The sequence below is a fragment of the Lithobates pipiens genome, unplaced genomic scaffold, assembly GCF_037356315.1.
Source record: "Lithobates pipiens isolate NorthernLeopardFrog02 unplaced genomic scaffold, aLitPip1_a1.2 Scaffold_18, whole genome shotgun sequence".
NCBI classification, from domain to species: Eukaryota; Metazoa; Chordata; class Amphibia; order Anura; family Ranidae; genus Lithobates; species Lithobates pipiens.
Window position 1 is genome coordinate 553,679,738 of NW_027507758.1, and position 26,231 is coordinate 553,705,968.

At 46.6% G+C, this 26,231-nt stretch overlaps 1 protein-coding gene across 9 annotated transcripts in view; it reads right to left on the bottom strand.

The window, feature by feature from the left end:
• Positions 1-26,231, bottom strand: part of LOC143988956 (uncharacterized) — a 570,864-nt gene that overhangs the window by 110,558 nt on the left and 434,075 nt on the right. For all 9 annotated transcript variants that reach the window (XR_013276941.1, XR_013276942.1, XR_013276943.1 and 6 more), the window contains one exon: positions 7,978-8,077. The gene's annotated coding sequence lies outside the window, so the exon portion shown is untranslated. The remainder of the gene's footprint in view (positions 1-7,977; positions 8,078-26,231) is intronic.

Below are 26,231 nucleotides of genomic sequence, written 5' to 3' on the forward strand. Positions count from 1 at the left end.
CAGAGTGTCCCATTACCAGCCCCCTTACATCAGAGTGTCCCATTACCAGCCCCCTTACATCAGAGTGTCCCATTACCAGCACCTCCGTACATCAGAATGTCCCATCAGCAGCCCCCTTACATCAGAGTGTTCCATCAGCACCCCCTTACATCAGAGTGTCCCATTACCAGCCCCCTTACATCAGAGTGTCCCATTACCAGCCCCCTTACATCAGAGTGTCCCATTACCAGCCCCCTTAAATCAGAGTGTCCCATTACCAGCACCTCCATACATCAGAGTGTCCCATCAGCAGCCCCCTTACATCAGAGTGTCCCATCAGCAGCCCCCTTACATCAGAGTGTCCCATCACCAGCCCCCTTACATCAGAGTGTCCCATTACCAGCACCTCCATACATCAGAGTGTCCCATCAGCAGCCCCCTTACATCAGAGTGTCCCATCAGTAGCCCCCTTACATCAGAGTGTCCCATCAGCAGCCCCCTTACATCAGAGTGTCCCATCACCAGCCCCCTTACATAAGAGTGTCCCATCAGCACTCCCTAACATCAGAGAGTCCCATCAGCACCCGCTTACATCAGAGTGTCCCATCACCAGCCCCCTTACATCAGAGTGTCCCATCAGCACTCCCTAACATCAGAGAGTCCCATCAGCACCCGCTTACATCAGAGTGTCCCATCACCAGCCCCCTTACATCAGAGTGTCCCATCAGCACCCCCTTACATCAGAGTGTCCCATTACCAGCCCCCTTACATCAGAGTGTCCCATTACCAGCCCCCTTACATCAGAGTGTCCCATCAGCACACCCTAACATCAGAGTGTCCCATCAGCACCCACTAACATCAGAGAGTCCCATCAGCACCCCCTTACATCAGAGTGTCCCATCACCAGCCCCCTTACATAAGAGTGTCCCATCAGCACTCCCTAACATCAGAGTGTCCCATCAGCGCCCCCTAACATCAGTGTGTGCCATCAGCACCCCCTTACAACAGAGTGTCCCATCATCACCCCTTACATCAGAGTGTCCCATCACCAGCCCCCTTACATAAGAGTGTCCCATCAGTACTCCCTAACATCAGAGAGTCCCATCAGCGCCCCCTAACATCAGAGAGTCCAATCAGCACCCCCTTACATCAGAGTGTCCCATCACCAGCCCCCTTACATCAGAGTGTCCCATCAGCACTCCCTAACATCAGAGAGTCCCGTCAGCACTCCCTAACATCAGAGTATCCCATCAGCACCCCCTAACATCAGAGGGTCCCATCAGCACCCCCTTAAATCAGAGTGTCAAATCACCAGCCGCCTTACATCAGAGTGTCCCATTACCAGCCCCCTTACATCAGAGTGTCCCATTACCAGCCCCCTTACATCAGAGTGTCCCATTACCAGCACCTCCGTACATCAGAGTGTCCCATCAGCAGCCCCCTTACATCAGAGTGTCCCATCAGCACCCCCTTACATCAGAGTGTCCCATTACCAGCCCCCTTACATCAGAGTGTCCCATTACCAGCCCCCTTACATCAGAGTGTCACATTACCAGCCCCCTTACATAAGAGTGTCCCATCAGCAGCCCCCTTACATCAGAGTGTCCCATCAGCAGCCCCCTTACATCAGAGTGTCCCATCAGCAGCCCCCTTACATAAGAGTGTCCCATCAGCACTCCCTAACATCAGAGAGTCCCATCAGCACCCCCTTACATCAGAGAGTCCCATCAGCACCCCCTTACATCAGAGTGTCCCATCAGCACCAACTTACATCAGAGTGTCCCATCAGCACCCCCTTACATCAGAGTGTCCCATTACCAGTCCCCTTACATCAGAGTGTCCCATTACCAGCCCCATTACATCAGAGTGTCCCATCAGCACACCCTAACATCAGAGTGTCCCATCAGCACCCCCTAACATCAGAGAGTCCCATCAGCACCCCTTACATCAGAGTGTCCCATCACCAGCCCCCTTACATCAGAGTGTCCCATCAGCACTCCCTAATATCAGAGAGTCCCATCAGCACCCCCTTACATCAGAGAGTCCCATCAGCACCCCCTTACATCAGAGTGTCCCATCAGCACCCCCTTACATCAGAGTGTCCCATCAGCACCCCCTTACATCAGAGTGTCCCATTACCAGCCCCCTTACATCAGAGTGTCCCATCAGCACACCCTAACATCAGAGTGTCCCATCAGCAGCCCCCTTACATCAGAGTGTCCCATCAGCACCCCCTTACATCAGAGTGTCCCATTACCAGCCCCCTTACATCAGAGTGTCCCATTACCAGCCCCTTACATCAGAGTGTCCCATTACCAGCACCTCCATACATCAGAGTGTCCCATCAGCAGCCCCCTTACATCAGAGTGTCCCATCAGCAGCCCCCTTACATCAGAGTGTCCCATCAGCAGCCCCTTACATCAGAGTGTCCCATCAGCACCCCCCTTACATCAGAGTGTCCCATCAGCAGCCCCCTTACATCAGAGTGTCCCATCACCAGCCCCCTTACATCAGAGTGGCCCATCACCAGCCCCCTTACATCAGAGTGGCCCATCAGCACTCCCTAACATCAGAGTGTCCCATCAGCACCCCCTTACATCAGAGTGTCCCATCAGCACCCCCTAACATCAGAGAGTCCCATCACCAGCCCCCTTACATAAGAGTGTCCCATTACCAGCCCCCTTACATCAGAGTGTCCCATTAACAGCACCTCCATACATCAGAGTGTCCCATCAGCAGCCCCCTTACATCAGAGGGTCCCATCACCAGCCCCCTTACATCAGAGTGTCCCATCAGCACTCCCTAACATCAGAGAGTCCCATCAGCACCCCCTTACATCAGAGAGTCCCATCAGCACCCCCTTACATCAGAGTGTCCCATCAGCACCCCCTTACATCAGAGTGTCCCATCAGCACCCCCTTACATCAGAGTGTCCCATTACCAGCCCCCTTACATCAGAGTGTCCCATCAGCACACCCTAACATCAGAGTGTCCCATCAGCAGCCCCCTTACATCAGAGTGTCCCATCAGCACCCCCTTACATCAGAGTGTCCCATTACCAGCCCCCTTACATCAGAGTGTCCCATTACCAGCCCCCTTACATCAGAGTGTCCCATTACCAGCACCTCCATACATCAGAGTGTCCCATCAGCAGCCCCCTTACATCAGAGTGTCCCATCAGCAGCCCCCTTACATCAGAGTGTCCCATCAGCAGCCCCTTACATCAGAGTGTCCCATCAGCACCCCCCTTACATCAGAGTGTCCCATCAGCAGCCCCCTTACATCAGAGTGTCCCATCACCAGCCCCCTTACATCAGAGTGGCCCATCACCAGCCCCCTTACATCAGAGTGGCCCATCAGCACTCCCTAACATCAGAGTGTCCCATCAGCACCCCCTTACATCAGAGTGTCCCATCAGCACCCCCTAACATCAGAGAGTCCCATCACCAGCCCCCTTACATAAGAGTGTCCCATTACCAGCCCCCTTACATCAGAGTGTCCCATTAACAGCACCTCCATACATCAGAGTGTCCCATCAGCAGCCCCCTTACATCAGAGTGTCCCATCAGCAGCCCCCTTACATCAGAGTGTCCCATCACCAGCCCCCTTACATCAGAGTGTCCCATCAGCACTCCCTAACATCAGAGAGTCCCATCAGCACCCCCTTACATCAGAGAGTCCCATCAGCACCCCCTTACATCAGAGTGTCCCATCAGCACCCCCTTACATCAGAGTGTCCCATCAGCACTCCCTTACATCAGAGTGTCCCATTACCAGCCCCCTTACATCAGAGTGTCCCATCAGCACACCCTAACATCAGAGTGTCCCATCAGCAGCCCCCTTACATCAGAGTGTCCCATCAGCACCCCCTTACATCAGAGTGTCCCATTACCAGCCCCCTTACATCAGAGTGTCCCATTACCAGCCCCCTTACATCAGAGTGTCCCATTACCAGCCCCCTTACATCAGAGTGTCCCATTACCAGCCCCCTTACATCAGAGTGTCCCATTACCAGCCCCCTTACATCAGAGTGTCCCATTACCAGCACCTCCATACATCAGAGTGTCCCATCAGCAGCCCCCTTACATCAGAGTGTCCCATCAGCAGCCCCCTTACATCAGAGTGTCCCATCAGCAGCCCCTTACATCAGAGTGTCCCATCAGCACCCCCTTTACATCAGAGTGTCCCATCAGCAGCCCCTTACATCAGAGTGTCCCATCAGCACCCCCTTTACATCAGAGTGTCCCATCAGCAGCCCCTTACATCAGAGTGTCCCATCAGCAGCCCCTTACATCAGAGTGTCCCATCAGCACCCCCCTTACATCAGAGTGTCCCATCAGCAGCCCCCTTACATCAGAGTGTCCCATCACCAGCCCCCTTACATCAGAGTGGCCCATCACCAGCCCCCTTACATCAGAGAGGCCCATCAGCACTCCCTAACATCAGAGTGTCCCATCAGCACCCCCTTACATCAGAGTGTCCCATCAGCACCCCCTAACATCAGAGAGTCCCATCACCAGCCCCCTTACATAAGAGTGTCCCATTACCAGCCCCCTTACATCAGAGTGTCCCATTAACAGCACCTCCATACATCAGAGTGTCCCATCAGCAGCCCCCTTACATCAGAGTGTCCCATCAGCAGCCCCCTTACATCAGAGTGTCCCATCACCAGCCCCCTTACATCAGAGTGTCCCATCAGCACTCCCTAACATCAGAGAGTCCCATCAGCACCCCCTTACATCAGAGAGTCCCATCAGCACCCCCTTACATCAGAGTGTCCCATCAGCACCCCCTTACATCAGAGTGTCCCATCAGCACCCCCTTACATCAGAGTGTCCCATTACCAGCCCCCTTACATCAGAGTGTCCCATCAGCACACCCTAACATCAGAGTGTCCCATCAGCAGCCCCCTTACATCAGAGTGTCCCATCAGCACCCCCTTACATCAGAGTGTCCCATTACCAGCCCCCTTACATCAGAGTGTCCCATTACCAGCCCCCTTACATCAGAGTGTCCCATTACCAGCCCCCTTACATCAGAGTGTCCCATTACCAGCCCCCTTACATCAGAGTGTCCCATTACCAGCACCTCCATACATCAGAGTGTCCCATCAGCAGCCCCCTTACATCAGAGTGTCCCATCAGCAGCCCCCTTACATCAGAGTGTCCCATCAGCAGCCCCTTACATCAGTGTGTCCCATCAGCACCCCCTTTACATCAGAGTGTCCCATCAGCAGCCCCTTACATCAGAGTGTCCCATCAGCACCCCCTTTACATCAGAGTGTCCCATCAGCAGCCCCCTTACATCAGAGTGGCCCACTGAGCCATCGGCCCACCGGGAAACTCCCAGTAATCCCGATGGCCGGTACATGCCTGCTCTCCACACTATCCAAAAAAAAAAAAAAGTCTTTAATTATACATCAAGGCTGCATTCACACCTGAGCAGAGCGTATTTTTGCCAGAGATTTGCCAGTGAATTTTTGGTATGTTTTAACGCATATATACGCGTTTTTGAAGCATTTTTTATATGTATTATAAGCTTCAGGAGGAGGAGAAGGAGCCTAGTTGTTAGGCAGAGAAATGCTTGAAAAATGCACATAAATACTTGTGCAGCGCATATTCAGACACACCCATTGAATTTGAATAGGATAAATCTGCATGAATCTACGTAATCAGATTTGATTGGGGCCTTAATAAAGAATACATAAAAAAGAAAGAACACAGAAAACTATTTGTTGCTCAGACTTCCTGCTTAAAGGACAACTTTAGAACCATCTCATTAATTGCAGTCTTCCTAGTAAATTTCCACTCTTCCGACTTCCATGGTCCTCATTGGTAAGTCCTGATTGGCACTACAGAGCCTTTGCAAGGAAAGTGTCTCATCCAGGTCCTCTTCCTACCATGCATGCACCCAGGGGCCCTATTCATTACTATGGATGATTCCTACCAGGGTGGATTTGAATTCACTGTGGCCGTCATTTAGCCATAGCACGGATGTCAAGTGTTTAAACAGCAACTGTCATCTCTGTCCCGCAGTGGCTCCTCCTCTGACCCGCTGTTGACTCACCGACAGTCCCATTCACTTTAATGGGACAGCTGGTGATGTGGCAGTGACACAACAAGGTGAGGGACGTGGTGGCAGCAGGTGAGTGGATGCCCGCTAACAAGTGCTGCCATGATGGATCTGAAGTGACAGGTGCTCTTTAAACGTAAGAACTTATTGGTAGTTAGAATCTTTAATATTTGCAAACAAAATGAAGGTTTCTTATTTAGAATAATAAGCTGTCAGGTTAGTAAATCAGTGATATCTGAGCCTATTCAATCATACAGTTTGTAGTGTACATAGATTTGCAAAATAATGGGATAAAGGAATATTCCTGAATTTTGTTTTATCGCCTGGTTACTGTGAATACATCAATGCAGTGCCTGTTATCTCAGCTTGCAGAGCTTGGATTCATTGAATGAGTTTATCAAAAAATGTAAATATTGCAGAATATACAGCCTCATGCTACATAACTAAGCTCCATTTCATGCTGAATAAACTAAATTATTAATGCATCCTAAATAGAAAATTATCTTTAGATTTTTACCCCAAAAGCATTTTATTAAAAAAAAAATTGATATATATATATATATATATATATATAAAAAAAAAAAAATCGCTAAAAAAAATAAAAAAAAAAATCAGATAAAAAAAAAATCATTTATTTATATCCACCCTGATTCCTACTCTGCTGGGTGACTGGTGGCTACCAAGAGTACTGTACAGATCATCTATAGGAATTAATGGAGTGATGACACGTATGCTCGTTAGGGAGAGAGAACCCAGTCAGAATGTTTTCTTTGTAAAAGCTATGAATGAAACTATGACTGAAATAAAAAATGCTATACATGATGCCGTCTATTTCCAGAATTAACAGCATTTGTTTCTGAGTTCCCAGAATAAACTGTGTGTAAAGGCATTGGGGCGCCTGCCTTTACACACACATGACATTTAATGACATCCCAGTCTTAGTCCGTAGGGTTCAGTATTGCGTTGCCCACCCTTTGCAGCTATAACAGCTTCAAGTCTTCTGGGAAGGCTGTGCACAAGGTTTAGAAGTGTGTCTATGGGAATGTTTGACCATTTTTCCAGAAGAGCATTTGTGAGGTCAGGCACTGATGTTGGATGAGAAGACCTGGCTCGCAGTCTCCACTCTAATTCATCCCAAAGGTGTTCTATCAGGTTGAGGTCAGGACTCTGTGCAGGCCAGTCAAGTTTGTGCACTGGTGCACAGACAAGTTGGAACAGGAAAGGGCCATCCTCAAACTGTTCCCACAAAGCTGGGAGCAGAAATTGTCCAAAATGTTTTGGTATGCTCACGCCTTAAGAGATTCCTTCACTGGAACTAAGAGGCCAATCCCAACTCCTGAAAAAAAACCCACACCATAACCCCCACCTCTACCAAATGATTTGGACCAGTGCAAAAAGCAAGGTCCATAAAGACATGCATGAGTGAGTTTGGGGTGAAGGAACTTGACTGGACTACACAGAGTCCTGACCTCAACCCGATAGAACACCTTTGGGATATATTAGAGGTGAGACTGCACTCCAAGCCTTCTCGTCCAACATCAGTGCCTGACCTCACAAACGCACTTCTGGAAGAATGGTCCAACATTTCCATAGACACACACCTAAACCTTGTGGGCAGCCCTCCCAGAAGAGTTGAAGCTGTTATAACTGCAAAGGGTGGGCCAACCCAATACTGAACCCTGCAGACTAAGGCTGGATTCACACCTATACAGTTTTAGTGCTTTTTGCATTTTGCAGATTTGCCCTAGAGTCCATATAACATGGTTTCCTATGGAACACGATCTGTAGTGCAAATCAGCAAAATGCAAAAAGCACATAAAAATGCGTAGGTGTGAATCCAGCCTTAGACTGGGAGGCCATTAAAGTTGATGTGCGGTAACATTTTCGGTAGTATCAATGACTATGGTTGTTGTATTTTGCTCCTACCTTAAATGGACTTCCGTCGTGTACATTTTGCTTTTGTTCATGTACGTTCACGTTACGCTTTTTACCTTTGTTGAAAATCAATGACGACTAATAAAAATTGCTATTTGAAAAAACAAAACAAAAAAAAAAACAAGTTAATGTGCGTGTAAAGGCAGCTGTCACAATACTTTTGACAATATATTGTATTTCTGTTACCTGTTGATCCTGTCAATTGATCATATATTTTTCTACTTCCTATAACGTGACAACTCTGCAGTGAGATCATGTACTATATATATTGTACAAGATCTCATATATATAAATATATATAATAATATGTATTATAATAATAATAATAATAATAATAATAATAATGTACCATCACCCTGTAAGACAGAAGAGTCTAATGCCCGTACACATGGGCTGAATGGTGGGCAGCATCGCTTGGTCCACTAGAAACCGCCAGACACTCTGCCCGTGTGCTGCAGCCAACAGAAGGCGGCCAGCTTCTATTAAAGGGACATGGCAGTCCCCCCTGTCAGAACACAATAGCACAGTAGGGGAGATAGCTGTACTAACATCTCTTAGTTAGTACATCGGCTCCTCTGGAGCTGTCAGTTTTTTTTTGTTCAGCCCTGAAAGAAAAAATGAGTAGTGTGTTCTAGACTTTAGATGGACATGTTGTTTTGAGTTGATGGGGACTATTTCCCCCTACTTGCAATGCAAATTTACACTTTGAATTTAGGGGACTGTAAACACACACACCTGAGCAGCGTTACTACCTGCAAAGGCAATGGATTGGGGTGTACATATGGCCACAATGCTTTCCACTGCGGCGCAACCAAATTTATCCGCACTGTCGCTCATGGCGGCCAACAGCGACTGACAGATGAGACTCAATCAACTGAATGGGGCGGTGGGGTTTTTAGGGGGTAAAACAGGCAACATAATGCCTCCTCAACACCTGTTAAACACCCTCCAAAGATCAATCCAATACTGATCGCTCTTCAGAGAGCAACACGAGTGTAAACAAGCCAGGATTCTGCCAATTCAGATCTGTGCAGTGCCTTGACACGCATTGGCTGAAAACATTCCGAGTTTTGAATCCACTGATGCTTTTCATGAGCTTTTCATGGGAGTTTCAGCACACGTCAACGCATGACAAACATACCTGTCCAAGGTAATAACAAAAGAACACAGGAAACAACAGACACGCAAATGTGAAGTCAGCCTAAGCGATACTCAAATTAAAACTGGAACTGAAGTCTAAAGTGGAGCTCAGCCCAAAAGTGGAAGCTCTGCTTGTTCACACCAGCCCCCCCCCACCCCCACTGCCATATTTGGCACTTTTTGTCAAAACCAGGTACCCGCTCCCTCTTCCCGGATAAGATCGCTGCACATTGATTGCGTTGATCTACTGAATTTTACGCCCCCTGCTGTCTTCTGGGAGACACAAGTCCTAGAAGAGAGTGGGACCTTTCAATAAGGGCAGCGCAACTCACACATGCACAGTAGGAAACAGGCTGGGAAGCCGCAGGGCTTCACTTCCTATTTCCCTTATAAGGATGCCGCTCCTGCACCCAAAGCTGATGGACAAATCGGCTAGGGGTGCCGACATCACGGGATACCACTACAGGTAAGTATCCTTATATTAACCACTTCCCAACTGGCGCATGCTGATGTACTTTGGCAGAATGGCATGGATGGGCAAATGGGCATACCTGTACGTCCCTTTAAATTTGGGGCCACGCCATCATGTGCATGCCGCCATCGCGTGCATGCTGGCTGAGACCTCTGTGAGTCGGATCACAAGTCCCGTGGACTCGATCACCGCGGGGATACCCGCGATAGTCTCATGGGAAGGAAGAACTGGGAGATGCTAATGTAAACAAGCATCTACCTGTTCTGCCTAGTGATCGGGAGGAGTGATCAGTGACGTGTCACACACAGCCACACCGCCCCACAGTTAGAAACTCGCCCCAGGACACACTTAACCTCTACACTGCCACCTAGCTATTAACCCCTTCACTGTCAGTGTCATTTAGACAGGAATCAGTGCATTTGTATAGCACTGATTGCTGTATAAATGACAATGGTGTCAAAAATGTCCAATGTGTCTGCTGTATTGTCACAGTCACGATAAAAATCGCTGATCCCCGCCATTACTAGTAAAAAAAAAAAATTATTTAAAAAAATGCCATAAAACTGTCCCCTATTTTGTAAACGCTATAACTTTTGCGCAAACCAATTAGTTAACACTTATTGTGATTTTCTTTACCAAAAATATGTAGAAGAATACATATTGGCCTAAACTGAGGAAAAAAAATATTTTTTATATTATAACAAAATGTAAAATATAATGCTTTTTTTTCAAAATTGTTGCTCTTTTTTTGTTTATAGCGCAAAAAATAAAAACCACAGAGGTGATCAAATACCACCAAAAGAAATCTCTATTTGTGGGGAAAAAAGGACGTCAATTTTGTTTGGGAGCCATGTCGCACGACCGCACAATTGTCAGTTAAAGAGACGCAGTGTCGAATCGCAAAAAGTGGTCTGGGGCTTAAGTGGTTAACATTCATGAGCTACACTATTTGTAGCTCCTGACTAGGGTTGTCAAACGCCAGTAAATTTACTGACAGTTTGTAAAAATCTACCAGTAACGGCTCTTTCACACGGAAAGGATCCGCGCTGATCTGCCCCGTGGACATCCGCTTGCTCAGCGGGGATCGCTCTGTCGATCCCCACTGAGCAGGCAGAGGACAGGTTTGTCTCTGCACACCGTGCAGGGACGGACCTGTCCGAGCACCGCTCTCCCCTATAGGGGATCGGATGAGGACGGACCGCAGAGTCCATCGTCACCCGATCCGATCCTCAGACTTTTTCGGATCAGAGCGGGTCGGATGTCATCGGACATGTCACCGCTGACATCCGACGCTCCATACACCTCTATGGAGCATCCGTTCAGGTCCACCTGAAAAAAGGCGGACTTGAGCGTATCAGTCGCGTGAAAGAGGCCTATATATCAGGGGCTGATATTTTCATGCTGTGTTGACTTTATAAGTGTAAATCAAACAAATGACTTTGGTATAGGTATTGTCAGTGTTTCCATATATGGTTTATACTGTTCAAATATGCACTGTTTTAGTTTTCAATAGGAGTTCTGTAATTTCTTATGCCAGTAAAAAATGTGCTCCGCCAGTAAATTTTCCATGTTTTGTCAGTAAAAAATACTGTAGGAGGATGGCAACCCTGTTCCTGACTTTTCATTTTTTTTTATTTATACAGGCTGGAACTTCTCTTTAAAAAAAAATAAGAGCAGGCAGAAATTTTATTGTAGACACAATGAGGTTGATTTATTAACGGCAAATATACTGTGCCCTGCAAGTCCACTTGTTCTAGATTTAAGGGGAAGCTCTGAAATGAGAGGAAGCTCTGCTGTTTTCCTTCATTTAGTCTCTTTTTGTATATAGTGCAAAAAAATGTAAAACTGCAGAGTTGATCAAATCCCACCAAAAGAAAGCTCTATTTATGTGGCAAAAAAAGACATACATTTTATTTGCATACAGCGTTGCATGACCACGCAATTGTCAGTTAAAATAAGTAGTGCAGTGCCGTATTGCAAAACATGATCTGGTCATGAAGGGGAGTAAATCTGCCAGAGGGCATGTGGTTAATAAATATAAATATATATATATGTAAAAAAAGGTATGTAGCGCTGCCTTTTAAAATACACCACCTATTATGTGACACAAATCAATAACTGTAATAAATACGTACATAAATGTGCAAATGTAAAAACACTGTGCATCCATAAACGTGCAAAACACAGTAGTGTATAATATTTAAAAAGTGCAAAATCACATATATAAAAAGTGATACATCCAAATGACATGAAATGTGCAAATATCGCAAACAATATGTGACTGAATCACAATACAAAAATGGCTAAAAAAGAAGAAGAAAAACATAAAAATAAAAAAGTCCATGTGCAAATACAAGTGTTCAAACAAATGTTCCAGTGCTATTCAGTAGCTCGATATCCAAATGTGACAGTATATCTAATAGTCATGCAGTGTTGTCACAGATGCAGACATGCTTCACAAAAAGAGAGAGACAGTCCACCTTCAGTGCTCCACCAGAGCACCCCCCGTTTCCCCCAGCCTCTCACCTCAATACAAGACCCCTCAGGGTCCAACACACTTGTAGGGGAAATTGCTGATTTGGCTCCTTATAGATGATTCGTTCAGCCTCACAATAAAATCCAAAATACCAACGATCATGGGGGAAAGAAAGGGGACTCTCATGTGTAGAAATGTAAACTTTAATAAAATAATGTAAAATATCCACTCACATTAAAAAACGGAATCTTGCGCTTGTAAAAAAGGGAACTTTCGGTCTCAGCCGCGACCGGAAGTGACGATCGTGACACCTGGCTCCTCCCTGACACGTTGCGTCACAGACACGTGACTTTTTCAAAGGGTCAAGGAGTCAGGTGTTGATGAAGTTTAAATAGGGCGGGCGGCTATAGCAACTCAAAACAACAACCACCCCATACCTTAATACTACTAGCTTCCTGATACAACTTGAAAATAAAAGCATATTCAAATTACTTCCACATCTACTAATAACATTACTAAAATTACAAAGTAATTGTTATAACTTTCTCCACATAAATAAGTGTAAAATAACATTCTAAATATATCGCTCCACAGACACTGCCATCTTGTGGTTAAATGCCATACTACATCATTTTATACAGGCAATGCTAACTGTGTTCATCTAGTCATTCAAATACATAGCAATATTATGATAAAAAGTACAACTATACCATAGCTATATTTTAACTATCTCATAACTGGCCATAACGTTGGTTTTGACTGGACCAATCAATTGGGAAATTAATACCGAAAAAAAAAAAAAAAGCAGTAGGGGGAGGGGGGAGAGGACAAAACCCCTCATCAGTGAAGTACATCTAACCCCAATGCTATCTATATATATATAAGTGGATATAGAAAAATATAAAAAATTCATTAATATTAATAAAATGCCCAAAAATCTTGAATTAATAATTAGAAATAAAACAATTAAGATCAAAGTCAACGTTATGTCCAAAAGCTGTTAAAGTGCATAATTCATGAATCCATCAGGATTCAGCTTGGCTAATCCTAATAATTTTATTATCACCTCTCCAATGGGGCTTGTATTTTTGAATACCACAAATTAATAAAGATGAGGGGTCTTTTTTATGAAACTTTGCATAGTGTCTCAAGGGTTATATTTATCAAAACCCTTTTTAATATTTTCAACATGCTCTCTTAATCTCTTCCAGAGTTCTCTTTTTGTTCTTCCCATGTATTGAATGTGGCAAGGACATTCTAGAAGATACACTACACCCTCACTTCGACTTTTTTTAGTCACGATTTTTTCTTTTTATTTTCTTTCGTGTGTCGACATATACATAATCAATATCAACTCTGACCACTCAACCTATCACTATGCCTTAAAATAGAGGGCTTTATAATAATAACTTTAATCCAGTTTCACAGTCCTCTATACATATAAAAAAAACTGCCCCATTAAAATTGCCTCCTCCTATTGCCACCATCAAAACTGCACCATCATATTGCTACCATTAATACTGCCCCATCATAGTCCTCTATTGGTGTGTCTGTGCTCTCCCCCACAGCCCATCACTGTGTATAGGAAGCGTTGGTAACCATGGCAACAAAAGCCGTTAAGAAAAATCGTCAGTTGAAAAAAAAACCTCTATGATGTCATCACCTGCTCTAATATAAGGCTGCTCTGGGCTCCTCTGGCATCAGAAGTCAGTTGTTTGCTGTACAGTGAAGACATCTCTGTCCAGCTTTCTCTTGCTGTTTGATTGGATTTGGATTTATTCGATTCAGTTTTATTGCAATTTCTCAGACTTAAAGCGTGTCTTATTATTCTTCATAATGAGACAAATTACAAGTAAACAGATTGTTTCTCAAAACAATATTGAGAAACCAACCAAAGGAAGCCCAGCTATGGAAGGAGAGATCAATATACAGCTTGCAGATCCCCTATTCAAGAAGCCCACCAAAATGCGGAGGGCAGTGCGATTTGTACGTCGCTGTTTCAGATCCGTTATCGGATGTTTTGATGCCGGCTGTAAAGCCAATGGACCACGCTGGGACAAAAAACGCAGGGCTGGTAAGTTTCATGGATATTGATAAATACAAAATACTTTCATTGGGTTCTTTTTCCTCCCATTGATGACAGTGGCACCCCCATATAATAATAATAATAATAATAATAATAATAATAATAATAATAATAAATGTTATTTATAATGCACTTTCCATCAAAAGACCTCAAAGTGCTACATAGTTACAATAAAAAAACAGACAAATAACTTAATTCAAAAACATTTGCTAAAATGAAAAGTCTTCAATCCCTTTTTAAAATTTTCAGTAGACTAAACCTATGTACACATGTATAGGGCTGGCCATAGACATTGCTGTCTTTTGTCTTGTAAACACCAGTCTGAGAATTTATTTTAAAGAGGAGAAAGCAGCTATTTTTAGATCTGTTTACCCTGAGCCAAGTCCCCCCCCCTCTTTTTCCCATCAAAATTGCCTCCTCCTATTGCCACCATCAAAACTGCCCTATCAAAACTGCCCCATCATATTGCTACCATTAATACTGCCCAATCATAGTCCTCTATTGGTGTGTCTGTGCTCTCCCTCACAGCCCATCCCCCACAGCCCATCACTGTGTATAGGAAGCTTTGGTAACCATGGCAACAAAAGCCGTTAAGAAAAATCGTCAGTTAAAAAAAACGACCTCTATGATGTCATCACCTGCTCTAATATAAGGCTGCTCTGGGCTCCTCTGGCATCAGTTGTGAGTTGTTTGCTGTACAGTGAAGACATCTCTGTCCAGCTTTCTCTTGCTGTTTGATTGGATTTGGATTTATTCGATTCAGTTTTATTGCAATTTCTCAGACTTAAAGCGTGTCTTATTATTCTTCATAATGAGACAAATTACAAGTAAACAGATTGTTTCTCAAAACAATATTGAGAAACCAACCAAAGGAAGCCCAGCTATGGAAGGAGAGATCAATATACAGCTTGCAGATCCCCTATTCAAGAAGCCCACCAAAATGCGGAGGGCAGTGCGATTTGTACGTCGCTGTTTCAGATCCGTTATCGGATGTTTTGATGCCGGCTGTAAAGCCAATGGACCACAGTGGGACAAAAAACGCAGGGCTGGTAAGTTTCATGGATATTGATAAATACAAAATACTTTCATTGGATTCTTTTTCCTCCCATTGATGACAGTGGCACCCCCATATAATAATAATAATAATAATAATAATAATAAATGTTATTTATAATGCACTTTCCATCAAAAGACCTCAAAGTGCTACACAGTTACAATAAAAAAACAGACAAATAACTTAATTCAAAAACATTTGCTAAAAAGAAAAGTCTTCAATCCCTTTTTAAAATTTTCAGTAGACTAAACCTATGTACACATGTATAGGGCTGGCCATAGACATTGCTGTCTTTTGTCTTGTAAACACCAGTCTGAGGATTTATTTTAAAGAGGAGAAAGCAGCTATTTTTAGATATGTTTACCCCGAGCCAAGTCCCCCCCCCCCTCTTTTTCCAACTGTCACCTACTAACTGCCTTTTTTTTTTGAACAAGCCTTGCATGCTACTTATTACAGGCTGGACTGATGACCTCAATGCCACCCAGCAAGATGGCAGAGATTTATAATATGGGAAGAAAAGACCCCCACATACATGTTTAACCCCTTGTTACCTACATAACACATATACATAGTTCCCAAAATGTCAAAAAAATATTCCACAGAAACTGTAGCAAGCCATTGTAGGCGGAGAATATATTTTCATTTACAATAGGAGTCGTTCTACAAGACGCAGATAATTAACCACTTTAGGACCACCGCATGTAATTATACGTCGGAAGAATGGCATGTATGGGCACAAGCACATACCCGTACATGCCTGCCTTACAGCGTGTGGGGGGTCCGATCGGACCCCCTCCCACTGGCTGCGGCGGTCCGTTTCGCTTCAGGAGCGATCCAGGATGAGGGGATGGCCGTTGGTTTCTGGCCATCCCCTCTCCATCGCTCCTGGCGAATGAGAAGCTTCCCCTCCCTGTGTTTACGATTTCACTCTCCTCGGGGCGGTCTTTTTGACCGGACTGCGAGGAGAGGACATAGTAAGTGTGCACCAATCACTACACTGACACGTAGGTACACATAGGCACACAAATCGACAAAAAAAGCATTGTTAGCGGGACCAGCCCAGATACCTGCTAGCACCTGCGTTTTGCCCCTCCGCCCAGCCCACCCAAGTGCAGTATCGATTGATCACTGTCACTTACAAAACACTAAACACATAACTGCAGCGTTTGCAGAGTCAGGCCTGATCCCTGCCATCGCTAACAGTTTTTTTTGGTAGCGTTTTACGGTACACGGCTAGGCTCCCACAAAGTCCCCCACATGTGGTATCCCCAGCAGAATTTATTTTGGGGTGTAATTTCACTTATGCCCATAGCATGTGTGAGCAATATATCATTTAGTGACAACTTCGTGCACAAAAAAAAGTTTGTAATATTCCCGCAACTTGTGGCAAAATATAAAATATTTCATGGACTCAACATGCCTCTCATTAAATAGCTTGGGGTGTCTACTTTCCAAAATGGGGTCATTTGGGGGGGTTTTGTGCTATTTTGGCATTTTATGGCCTTCGAAACTGTGATAGGTAGTGAGGAGTGAAATCAAAAATTTGCACCCTTAGAAATCCTGAAGGCGGTGATTGGTTTTCGGGGTCCCGTACGCGGCTAGGCTCCCAAAAAGTCCCACATATGTGGTATCCCCGTACTCAGGAGAAGCAGCAGAATATATTTTGGGGTGAAATTCCACATATAACTATGGCATTGTGAGCAATATATCATTTAGTGACAACTTTTTGCAAACTTTTTTGTTTGTGTCATTATTCAATCACTTGGGACAAAAAAAAAAAAATATTCAATGGTCTCAACATGCCCCTCAGCAATTTTCTTGGGGTTTCAACTTTCCAAAATGGGGTCATGGGGGGGGTTGTACTGCCCTGCCATTTTAGCACCTCAAGAAATGAGATAGGCAGTCATAAATTAAAAGCTGTGTAAATTCCAGAAAATGTACTCTAGTTTGTAGACGCTATAACTTTTGCACAAACCAATAAATATACGCTTAATGACTTTTTTTTTACTAAAGACATGGGGCTGAATACATTTTGGCCTAAATGTATGACTGAAATTGAGTTTATTCGATTTTTCTTATAACAAAAAGTAGAAAATATCTTTTTTTCTTTCAAAATTTTCAGTCTTTTTCCATTTATATCGTAAAAAATAAAAATCGCAGAGGCAATCAAATACCATCAAAAGAAAGCTCTATTTGTGGCAAGAAAAGGACGCAAATTTTGTTTGGGTACAACATTGCATGACCGTGCAATTGCCAGTTAAAGCAGTGCAGTGCAAAATTGTAAAAAGACCTCTGGTCCTTAGGCTGACAATTGGTCCAGGGCTTAAGTGGTTAAACCAATGCCATACATTACAGTGATGGTAAAGCTTCCTCATGCACACTGGACGTTATAATAATGTTATAAAAATGGCAGTAGCTTTGCAGTGAGTTTTTCAACATTTTTGCAATAGTGTGTTTTTTTTACAGCATTGGCTTTTTTGGCCTATTATTATTATTTCTTTTTTTTTACTGAGCCAGTGAGGAGCAAGAGAGCCTAGGGGGGCGGGGGGCTGGGGGGGAGATGCATGCATACATTTTTTATTTTTTTTAGAAATGCAGCAAGATAAAATCCCTCTGCCTTTATAAGCACTTTAATTGAACCCATATAAGAGAACTGAAATTGTCATGGCTAAAGAAAATAAAAAAAACACACTTGTAGGACGCATGTCCACTGATCCCAAGGTTTTGCAAGGTGTGGGACTTTAAAGAGGCGCTCCAGTCTACCCCAAAACATTTTTAAGTCAGCAGCTACAAATACTATAGCTGCTAACTTTTAATATAGAGACACTTACCTGTCCAAACATCCACAGCTGTCCTCACCGGAGCCGATTCTTCAATCCCAGCCTCTTGTATATAAATTCACCAGAGGAATCCGGTAGATTGATATAAAAGAGGCTGGGATTTTATCTCAATTATAAGAAACAGCAGAGCTCTCAGCCTGAATGTGAAGAAATTGTCTCCTTTCTGCAGTGCCCCCCAACACACAAACACACACTCCCCTCCCCGCTGAACTAATGGGGCCAGGGAAAGTATTTCTTTTATGTCTCCAGATTTCTTTCACATGTAGGGAGTTCCATTTGCTGCTGTGGTGTTCTGATCTCAGGGCTGATAATGACACACTTTCTTGACAAAACTGCCACTCAACAAAGCCCCTGCTTAGCTGGTCTGATGTTTCACAAACCCCTGCCACAATGTACAGCCAGGCAGGTGGCACCACTACTTCCTGTCACAATTTCCTTTGTGACCTGCCCACTCATTTAACTATGAAAGTGCAACATCATACTGCTAAAAATAATACACAACCAGATCACAATGAGCCGCTACCTAAGATCTTATCACTGCGCCAAAGACAAACCTGATACATATAGAGCAGCCACTTTAAAAGAAATGCTATAATAAAACAGCATCTACCAAACATAGGTTAAAAGTAAATAGTGGCGCTAGGTAATGTGATAACATAAACAATACACATATATATTACACACCCAGTAAGTAGCAATGTGCAAACAATAAATATGAAAAAACAGAGAGAGTCTATAAGTTGTGATATTAATATTGGGTAGTATCTCTATGATAGATATTCAGTTGATAAAATGATCCGACACTCCACCACGTGATCAACACCATGTAATTGCTTAGCAGCCCACACAATGTGCCCACAGCAATTACCTATGTTTGGGAAATGCTTTTTTATTATACTGCTAAAAATACTTGTTGTTGGCTTCCAAACTTCCAATCATGGAATTTTAGTGGGTCAGCATAACTGCCAGGCAATCAGCATTTTTATACAAAAGCCAATAGCAGTTTTTCCTATGTCACTGTCATGTCGGGTTTACTATTTCTCCCTGGAAGTGGAGCTTTGAATTTTTTTCTTCATAATTTGATGTTGTATAAAGAAAAATATATGAAATGTAGGTAAAGATGCTAAATCAAATTCCTCTGGTTTTATTGCAGATGAAGGCGAGATCTACTGCAGACACAGCTCACACGGCAGGCCTGCCACAGTGAGCAGTATTGAAAGGGACATTCAGACTGCAGAAGAGAGTTTCGTCCACATTCAGACTGCAGAAGAGCGCGCCGCCGCCGCTCAGACTGCAGAAGAGCGCGCCGCCGCCGCTCAGACTGCAGAAGAGCGCGCCGCCGCCGCTCAGACTCCAGAAGAGCGTGCCGCCGCCGCTCAGACTCCAGAAGAGAGCGCCGCCGCCGCTCAGGCTCCAGAAGAGCGCGCCGCCGCCGCTCAGACTGCAGAAGAGCGCGCCACCGCTGCTCAGACTGCAAAAGAGCGTGCCGCCGCTCAGACTCCAGAAGAGAGCGCCGCCGCCTCTCAGACTACAGAAGAGCGTGCCACCGCTGCTCAGACTACAGAAGAGCGCGCCGCAGCCGCTCAGACTGCAGAAGAGCGCGCCGCCGCCGCTCAGACTGCAAAAGAGCGTGCCGCCGCCGCTCAGACTCCAGAAGAGAGCGCCGCCGCCTCTCAGACTCCAGAAGAGAGCGCCGCCGCCTCTCAGACTACAGAAGAGCGTGCCGCCGCCGCTCAGACTACAGAAGAGCGTGCCGCCGCCGCTCAGACTGCAAAAGAGCGTGCCGCCGCCGCTCAAACTCCAGAAGAGAGCGCCGCCGCCTCTCAGACTCCAGAAGAGAGCGCCGCCGCCTCTCAGACTACAGAAGAGCGCGCCGCCGCCGCCGCTCAGACTGCAGAAGAGCGCGCCGCCGCCGCTCAGACTGCAAAAGAGCGTGCCGCCACCGCTCAGACTCCAGAAGAGAGCGCCGCCGCCTCTCAGACTCCAGAAGAGAGCGCTGCCGCCTCTCAGACTACAGAAGAGCGTGCCGCCGCCGCCGCTCAGACTACAGAAGAGCGTGCCGCCACCGCTCAGACTCCAGAAGGGCGAGCCGCTGCCGCTCAGATTCCAGAAGGGCGAGCCGCCGCCCAGATTCCAGAAGGGCGCGCCGCCGCCGCTCAGACTCCAAAAGGGAGCGTCGCCGCCGCTCAGACTCCAAAAGGGCGCGCCGCTGCCGCTCAGATTCCAGAAGGGCGCGTCGCCGCCGCTCAGACTCCAAAAGGGTGCGCCTCCGCCGCTCAGACTTCAAATGGGCGCGCTGCCGCCGCTCAGACTCGAAATGGGCGCGCCGCCGCCGCTCAGACTAAAAGAGGGCACGCCGCCGCTGCTCAGACTCGAAATGGGCGCGCCGCCGCCGCTCAGACTCCAAATGGGCGCGCCGCCGCCGCTCAGACTTCAAAAGGGCGCGCCGCCGCCGCTCAGACTCCAAATGGGCGCGCCGCCGCTCAGACTCCAAATGGGCGCGCCGCCGCCGCTCAGACTCCAAATGGGCGCACCACCGCCGCTCAGACTCCAAATGGGCGCGCCGCCGCCGCTCAGACTCGAAATGGGCGTGCCGCCGCCGCTCAGACTTCAAATGGGCGCGCCGCCGCCGCTCAGACTCAAAATGGGCGCGCCGCCGCCGCTCAGACTTCAAATGGGCGTGCCGCCGCCGCTCAGACTCCAAATGGGCGCGCCGCCGCCGCTCAAACTCCAAAAGGGCGCGCCGCCGCCGCTCAGACTCCAAATGGGCGCGCCGCCGCCACCGCTCAGACTCCAAATGGGCGCGCCGCCGCCGTTCAGACTCCAAATGGGCGCGCCGCCGCCGCTCAGACTCCAAATGGGCGCACCGCCGCCGCTCAGACTCCAAAAGGGCGCACCGCCGCCGCTCAGACTCCAAAAGGGCGCACCGCCGCCGCTCAGACTCCAAATGGGCGCGCCGCTCAGACTCCAAAAGGGCGCGCAGCCGCCGCTCAGACTCCAAAAGGGTGCGCCGCCGCCGCTCAGACTACAGAAGAGCGTGTTGCTCGTGTGCAAAGTCCAGAAGAGTGTCATGTGCATATTGGGACTGTACCCGACATTGAGACTCAACCAAAATGTCAGGTGAACCATGGGAACATTTCCTCCAGTAAAGATGGGGGCAAGGCTACAAGAAAGAATAGGCAGATACTGGTGGTAGGGGACTCAATTATTAGAGGGACAGAGAGGGCAATCTGTCACAAAGACCCTCAACTACGAACAGTATGTTGTTTACCAGGCGCTCGGGTTCGGGACATTGCAGATCGGATGGAAAGATTGTTGCGTGGGGCTGGAGAGGACCCAGCTGTCTTGGTACATATTGGTACAAATGACCAAATTAGAGGAAGATGGAGCAGTCTACAAAATGATTTCAAGGACATAGGGATTATGTTGAAAAAAAGGACCTCCAAAGCAGTATTTTCAGAAATACTGCCTGTACCTAAAGCCACACCAGAAAGGCAGCAGGAGCTTAGAGAGCTTAACAAGTGGCTGAAGAACTGGTGCAGAGAAGAGGAGTTTGGCTTCATGGAGAACTGGTCTGACTTTGCAGTCGCTTCCCGGCTCTATGGAAGGGATGGACTGCACTTAAATGGGAGGGGTGCAGAATTTTTGGGAGTGAAGATTGCCAACAAGTTGGAAGAAATTGTTCAAACTCCAGAAAAGTGTGTCGCCCACGTTCAGACTCAAGAAGAGTGCGACAACCCCGTTCAGGCTCCATCAGAGTGCGACACCCCCGTTCAGGCTTCATCAGAGTGCGACACCCCCATTCAGGCTCCATCAGAGTGCGACACCCCCATTCAGGCTCCATCAGAGTGCAAGGTTCAGGCTCCATCAGAGTGCGACACCCCCATTCAAGCTCCATCAGAGTGCGAGGTTCAGGCTCCATCAGAGTGCGAGGTTCAGGCTCCATCAGAGTGCGAGGTTCAGGCTCCATCAGAGTGCGAAGTTCAGGCTCCATCAGAGTGCGAAGTTCAGGCTCCATCAGAGTGCGAAGTTCAGGCTCCATCAGAGTGCAAAGTTCAGGCTCCATCAGAGTGCAAAGTTCAGGCTCCATCAGAGTGCAAAGTTCAGGCTCCATCAGTTCAGGCTCCATCAGAGTGCGAGATTCAGGCTCCATCAGAGTGCGAGATTCAGGCTCCAGGAGATTGGGCCGATCAGGTTTCAGAAGAATGGGAGATTCAGGCTTCAGGGGATTGGGCCGATCAGGTTCCAGACGATTGGGAGATTCAGGCTCCAGAAGAGTGGGCTTCTCTGGCTCTAGAAGAATGGGCTAGTTTGGCTCCAGAAGAATGGGCCTTTTCAGGCTCCAGGAGAATGTGACACCCCCGTTCAGGCTCCATCAGAGTGTTACACCCCCTTTCAGGCTCCATCAGAGTGTGACACCCCCGTTCAGGCTCCATCAGCGTGTGACACCCCCGTTCAGGCTCCATCAGCGCGTGTCATCCCCGTTCAGGCTCCATCAGAGTGTGACACCCCCTTTCAGGCTCCATCAGAGTGTGACACCCCCTTTCAGGCTCCATCAGAGTGTGACACCCCCTTTCAGGCTCCATCAGCGTGTGACACCCCCTTTCAGGCTCCATCAGAGTGTGACACCCCCGTTCAGACTCCATCAGCATGTGACACCCCCGTTCAGGCTCCATCAGCGTGTGACACCCCCGTTCAGGCTCCATCAGCACGTGTCACCCCCGTTCAGGCTCCATCAGAGTGTGACACTCCGTTCAGACTCCATCAGAGCGGGCGGTTCAGGCTCCATCAGACTGTGCCGTTCAGGATCCATCAGAGCGGGCCGTTCAGGCTCCATCAGAGCGGGCCGTTCAGGCTCCATCAGACTGTGCCGTTCAGGCTCCATCAGAGCGGGCCGTTCAGGCTCCATCAGACTGTGCCGTTCAGGATCCATCAGAGAGGGCTGTTCAGGCTCCATCAGAGCGGGCCGTTCAGGCTCTAGAAGAATGGGCCAGTTTGGCTCCAGAAGAATGGGCCTTTTCAGGCTCCAGGAGAGTGTGACACCCCCGTTCTGGCTCCATCAAAGTGGGCCGTTCAGGCTCCAGGAGTGACACAGGGTTTTTTTGCAGGCGGGAGGCTGATACTTTTTAGGTGTGTGTTGGACTGGCTATAAGGGGAGGTTGGAGGCCAGTTTTTTTTTATTTTCTGGTACTATCAAACCAGCAATAAAACAGTGGCTGGAATAATATGAAATTTTTTCACAATAAGTGGAAATAATCTTTTTGAGTGCTAGAGACTTTCTAAACCTAACACCAGTATCACTGCGAGCACCTAAGACTTAGAGGGTTAACAGGCATATACCCTGGAAACATTACATTAGAGGGACACAGAAATCCCAATCATACGAGGTCTCACTGTGACCAAGCACAAGCCACAAGGAAGATCCAATGGGATCCCTGGGAGCTCTATGTAGCTTCACTTATGAATGCAAATATATAACAAAAACCTCTGTTTTTAAAAAAAAATTGTAACTAGTTTAGACACTCTATTTATTTCTTCCTATATATTTCTCAATTTAGAAACATTATAGTTAGGGACCGCACTTTGCAGAGGGGCCTTGACGTGGCAGTGCGGCTTCACATATATTTGCATCCAATGTAAATTGCAGAAACAGTTTAGCCTTTTTTTCGTTATATTATGCTGGCTAGCTGGTAAGTATGCTGGGGAAATTTGTGTTTTGGATGGTTCTGTGAACTGCCATGCTTTAGTGCAAAATCACACCATTGTGTTGTGGTAAATGTGCATTACCCCAACCTATGTTTTTTTAATTCACGTTACAAGCATCAGTGTGGTGCAGTGCCATCCATCGTCAATGGTACCCCAACACATTGACCAAATGCACTTCCAACACACATGCAGTACAATTCAACACAATGCAGTTCAACGCACTACCATGCATTGTGGTGCATCATGGCAGAAGAAATTATGTATATACTTTATTGTTATATTGTGAAAAACATTTAATAAAATGAAATAAAAATAAATAGTGTGTGTAAGAATTTTTTTTTCTTTTATTCGTTCTAAACACAATGCACCGGAACACAGGTCTGATTCCAACCTCCATCTAGTCAGAGCAGGTGCAACTCCGATGACTGTTAAGCCAGCCATAGATGGTTAGATTTTCAACCTGTGGTTGCAGGAAAGAAAATAGGTGCATTCCCCCATCAACACTGATGTTGATGGGGGAATCCATCCCGTGGAGCTATTGTGTTCTCCTCATGGGGAGAGCCACAGTGATTATTGCTTAACCTCTAGCAATGATCTCATGAAAAATCAAACAGGCTAGTTGTACCCAAGTGGATTGATCAATAAGCTTGGGTGCAATCAGCCTGCCCATACATGGTTTGAATCTCGGACAGTTCAGTAGGAACTGCTTCACCTTAAACTCAAGAGAGAGTCCTCTACGCTTTGTTTTTAAGGGCCTGATCGAACCCAGGGGTAGGCGGGTGTAAATGGACACAAGTCTGTGTACAGCTGCTTGTCCATAGGGATGAATGGACCTTCCAATCAAGTCAGCCGTAAAAACTGATAGGTGGACCTGATTGGAATGCCCATCTGAAAATGTTTTATAATAGACTTCCCTTTTCCCATCCTCCTTTCATGAGTGTACCATTGCCATATCCGGTGTGCCACCTGATCTGTGGGCCCGTGACACACGGTGCTAGATGTCATCCCTGGGCCAAAAATACACAGTGTGGGATGCCATTTGTGCACAGGGGCCTGTTATACCTGGAATAACAGCACAGGGTATCTATAGAGGCAAACTAAAGCCAGTCATACATGGATTCAAGCTCAGCAAGGATCAGGATCAGTGCAGCTACAACAATGGTCTTGGTATTATCCTTTTTCTCTGAGTGTTTCGCTATTTGGGGAAAAATGGTCCAATTGGCTCTACAGCCTCTCGGTCATTTTTACAGATGGAGCAAGGGGGACCCTATCCACCTTTACCAGGCTCTCCTGTCCCATCGGGGAGCCCGCTACCAATATAACCGCTCTAATCGCAATCACTGTGAAAGAGTTTCTTCCCCTCTTCTGTTACATTACTTTTGTTTTGATTAGAAGCCATTACTGGTTTGTACAGCATCTGATCAAACTGATCTTGCTTTGATCACATGCTTTGGAGGCAAAAGGAGAGATATGGGCTTAAAAACTGGATATGTCACAGACCATGAATGTTGTTAATCCCTTGTGATAGCAATAAAGTTCATCCAAAAAAAAAAAAATATGTAAGCGCCCCATACACCCATGCTCATGCACAAATGTAAACGTGCATGTAGGTCCTGCATACTTATGTAAATAGCGGTCGCACCACACAAGGCATACCTTGAAGCTTGTGGGCCCCGATGCAAAAGTTGGCCTGGACCCCCCTCATTACCACCCACCACTTCAACCGTGCGTGCAGAAACACCCACTGCATGCCAAGATACCCAAAGTGGCTTAAGAGTTTTGAGTTCCTCTTTACATGAGAGGACAGTGATTACCGTTGGAGAATCAGAGGAGAGGGACCCCTGGCAGGTCACTTGACATTGCTCCTTTCCCATCTCAGCACTGTATAGAGTTCCTCGGCCCCCACACTACACAGGTCTGAAATCACATTCCTTTACACGCAGTCTCTCAGTCTTCACAGGGTGTTTCTGGCTTTTATGTTGTCCTTCTGACTTGCGAAATTCTCTGTCAGAACGGCAGTGTATTTGCAGTAGGCAGATACACCCTGTGGAGATCATGGCTAACTGGCTGTGTTGTAAAGGAATGTGATTTCAGCCCTGCGGAGAAGGAGCAGTATAGAGTGCTGTAATGGGAAAGGAGCTCAGCAGCCGGGCATAGTATCCAGGGCAGTGGGGTGGTCAGGGGGCTTTGGGGGGGTGCAACTTAGATCTGGGACGGCAAAGCCATGTGACATGAAATCTGGAGCCAGTAGCCCTTCAGGGGCCCCCTGATGAGATGTTAAGGGATTTGTTTTAGCAATTTCTGAAGGTTTCTCTGTGAGTTTTGGAAGGTGTTGGGGGAAGGTCACCTCCCGGAGGTGTATATCTTTTCCCCAGTTGTCAGGGAAGTCGGGGTAAGCAGACATCCCCGAGTGGGGGCGTACAGAGTATCCCAGCTGGTGACTAGAAGACACATGAAGGTCCCATCATGGC